The following is a 4,462-nucleotide window of genomic DNA, read 5'->3' as shown; positions in this document are numbered from 1 at the left end:
AAACTCAGGGCAACCCAACAAAATGGGAAATATTGCTACCACCCTTTTATAGGTAAGGAAACTAAAACTGAGAGATTAAATGACTCATCCAAGGTCAGACAGCCAGTAATTGAAGACGAGGACCTTGGTCAGTCTCTGACCAGAATCCATTATGTTCCTTCTGGGGAAAAAATTAATTGTAAAGTTAAATGGTAATTTACTTTCATGCTGTCTGTCCTGAAAAATAGCATAAAGTTCTGATTTAAATGTTTATAGCATCCAATTTGGATATCTCTTTGATAATAGAAAAAAATATATATTTTTTTAAGATTCCATTTATGCATTTGTTTGTTTATTTGACAGAGAGAGACACAGCGAGAGAGGGAACACAAGCAGGGGGATTGGGAGAGGGAGAAGCAGGCTTCCTGCTGAGCAGGGAGCCTGATATGGGGCTTGATCCCAGGACCCTGAGACCATGATCTGAGTCGAAGGCAGCCGCTTAATGACTGAGCCACCCAGGCGCCCCTGTGTGTATGTTTCAACATGGGCCCCTTGAGAAACACCGGTGCTTCCTAACCACCAATTTCATTACTTCTCCATTCAGAGTGTTTATATGATATCATAGGATAGGACTGAACTGAGAAGGTTCAATAGTGAAAAAGACCAGTTCTTAATCTTACCCCTCTTATTTCCTTTGCATACACAGTGCTAGAGGCACATAGCCAAACTGTGTCTTACTTTCATTTTTGTAATCATTTCCACTTGGATATCAAATATCCACTGATATTTAGATGCCTGGCACATAGTAAGCCCTCACTAAATATCCAGTGAATGAACTGATGTGTTTTTCTCCCTTTTGGAACTCTAGGGTACTTACTTCCTAAAGTCAGGACCTGCAAAAAAAAGTTTAAAATAAATGAGTCCGGGGCGCCTGGGTGGCTCAGTGGGTTAAAGCCTCTGCCTTTCGCTCAGGTCATGATCCCAGGGTCCTGGGATCGAGCCCCGCATCGGGCTCTCTGCTTGGCAGGGAGCCTGCTTCCTCCTCTCTCTCTCTCTCTCTCTCTCTGCCTGCCTCTCTGCCTACTTGTGATCTCTCTGTGTCAAATAAATAAATAAAATCTTTTAAAATAAATAAATAAATAAATGAGTCCTAAGGAACACTCAGCGTTGTTATTCCAGGAGTCTGTATGCTCCGTTCAGTCCTAAAATATTTGACGCACTTGTTCCTTCACTGTTTCAGCTACGTTAGTCTTGTTTCCTTAAACAGATTTCGAGCAAGGACTGTCATTCAATTTTCATATAAGCCCTAGCGCAGTGCTGCCTTATAGTAGATAATCTATCAAAATGCACATCACATTCTCTTACAAATGGCAAAGACTCAGAAATATTTGTTAGTATGTTATGAAAATTATTTTCAAGTTGATGAATTTTGTTGGAACCACCAACAGCCTCTTTCTTTCTGATTTTCATAAATTGCAACTTCATTTTTCTCCCAGGTTAACGTGAGTGTAATAAACAAATTATAATTTTATCTTAAAATTTTAAGCCAGGTAAATATACACATAACAGCATTGTAAAGAATTACTGTGCTGGGGCACCTGCGTGGCTCAGCGGGTTAAGCGTCTGACTTGTGATTTCAGCTCAGGTCGCGATCTCATGGGTCCTGGGATAGAGCCTCACCTCCAGCTCGGAGCTCCATGCTTAGCGGAGAATCTGCTTGAGATTCTCCCCCACTGTCCCTCCCCGAACCCACACATGAGCAAGCACGCTCTCTCAAATAAACAAATAAAAAAAATAATAATTACTTGTCTGTCATTATAATGTCTATAAACCAGACCAAGTTAATTTGATTGCATGGTCTATATGGGTTTGATCTCCATCATATTCTACCAGTTTTTTCAGACAACTTTTTGATGGAGATATAATTGGAATGCTTAAATTCAACTTTTTAGAAGTATACAACTCAGTTGTTTTTAGTATATACCCAAAGCTGTCCATCTATCACCACTACCTTATTCCAGAACATTTTCATCACCCCCAAAAGAAATCCCATATGCATTAGCGGTCATTCCTCCAGACACCCCCTCCCTCACTCCAGCAACCAGTAATCTACTTTTTGACTCTATGGATTTGCCTATTTCAGACATTTTGTATAAATGGAATTATACAATAGGTCACCTTTTAAGTTTGATTTCTTTCACTTGGTGTGACGTTTTCAAAGTTCATTATGTTGTATTATGTATCAGTTCTTTATTCTGATCAGTTGCGATCAGATAGGCCATCGTACACATAAACCACATTTGTTCAGCTAATCGTTAGCTGATGGATATTTGGGTTAATTTGTTTTGGGGCTATTGTGAATAGTGCTACTACGGACATTCGTGTACAAGTTTTCATTTGAACACTTTTTTTTTTTTTTCAGTTCTCTTGGGTAGGAAAGGAATTGTTGAGTAAAATGGTAATTTTATGTTTACATTTTTTTGGAACTACTAACGTGTTTTCCGAAGCAACTATACTGTCTTGCATTCACACCAGCAGTGTCAAAGGATTCCAATTCCTCTGTGTCCTCACTAACACATTATTTTCTGTGTTTTTTTTTTTTAATTCTGATCACCCTAGTAGTGTGAAATGGTTTTTTCATTATGATTTCAATTTGCAATTCCCTAATGACTACTGGTGCTGAGCATCTTTTCCTGTGTTCATTGGCCGTTTGTATATTTTCTTGAGAGAAATGTCTTCAGCTCCTTTGCCTAGTTTTTTAATTGGGTTATTTGTTATTCTTTATTTTTGAGTTGTAAGAGTCCTTTATAACTGGATACAAGTCCCTTATCAGATATATAATTATAAATATTTTTAGCCCGTTCTGTGGGTTATCTTTTCATTGTCTTGATAGTCGGTGTCTTTTACATGACTAATGTTTGTATTGTCTTTTTTAGGTTTTTACTCTAGATGTTGCATATTTAAACTTTTGATGGAATCCAGTTTATCTATTTTTTCTTCTGCTGCTTGTGCTTTCGGTGTGATACTTATGAAATCATTAACTAATACAAAGCCACCAACACTTAGTCATGTGTTTTCTCCTAAGTGTTTCATTGCTTTAGCTCTTACATTTAGGTTTTGGGGTTAATTTTTGCATATAACGCATGCCCTAACATTTTGAATTTTCCATGTGTAATCATATATGCTAAAGAAGTTCATACAGAAGTCGCACAAGGGAGCCCGGATGGCTCGGTGGGGTAAGTCTCTGGCTTCGGCTCAGGTCATGATCTCAGGGTCCGGGATCAAGTCCTGCATCAGGCTCTCTGCTCAGCAAGGAGCCTGCTTCCTCCTCTCTCTCTGCCTGCCTCTCTGCCTACTTGTGATCTCTCTCTGTCAAATAAATAAATAAATTCTTTAAAAAAAAAAAAGAAGTTGCACAAAAGATTATAGATTTCAGTCGTGGGAAATGACAGTTTTCAAGTAATCCGGCTTATTAAATAAGAATTCACAGCAAACACACTTAATCGTAACAAAAAAAATTAATCAGAAATGTTCCTGTCTTGAAACTAAGAAGTGCAAATATAATAACAAAACTCCTTTGTATATTACATTAAATTCAGTAACTTTTTCATAGCATTTGTTTAATCTTTATCAGCAGCAATTCCATTTCCAGCAGGTAAGAGAACTTTCGATAACCTTACACAGTGTCTTATGTTTTCAGAAAAATAGCTAAATTTAAGATTTCTGTTCAAATGAAGTAGAAAGAAATAATGAGCAAGCTTAGAACCATTTCCTTACTCAGCAGTTGATATTGGAATGTTTATCTGAAGTAGAATAATGTCAAGGTATCTATTCATCAGACCTCCTGAACACCTTTCCTGAACAGACATTTCAATTTGGAAGAATTTTACCAACAGTGTAAACTGCATGCCCAGAGAAATGGAACAGACGGCAGCAGGATTCAAGAACTGAACAAAGAGGCAAAGATCAAGCATGTTTGGCAAACAGTAGGTCCCTGTGTCTGAAACAACGTGAGGGCTTTGCAGCCGTTCCATCTGAGAACTTTTCTGTCAGCTGGAGTTTGAAGTCCAAAGCACAAAACTCACTTTAGAGATGAAGTCACTGTTAAGTTACTGTGGTTCAATGTATCACAGTTACGGATTCTCTATAATTAGCATGGCTCATTTTCCAGAATCATACTTTATATTAAATTCTCTACTAATGCAAGCTGTTGGAAAAAAACTTGACAATGATTTTTTTTAAAAAGTACATTCTCCTAAAGGAGAGGTTTTTATTTTTCCTTTAAGTTAATTAAAGACTAGAGTTGGGGAGATTTCTCACAGAGATTGAAATAGAAGTTATTTTTAGTTTTTAATAAAATGTGGAAGATTGGCTGTGGGGCACTGGTGGGTCCTGAAATATCATTTATTTCATGTTGTCAATGCCCTTTCGGTAAGCGTACCTTTCATGCTCCAAAGAAAGCCTCTTTCAGCAACTGCAGGTG

This window comes from Meles meles, chromosome 2 (genome assembly GCF_922984935.1).
Source record: "Meles meles chromosome 2, mMelMel3.1 paternal haplotype, whole genome shotgun sequence".
In the NCBI taxonomy this organism is placed as follows: Eukaryota; Metazoa; Chordata; class Mammalia; order Carnivora; family Mustelidae; genus Meles; species Meles meles.
This window is presented reverse-complemented; position numbering follows the sequence as displayed.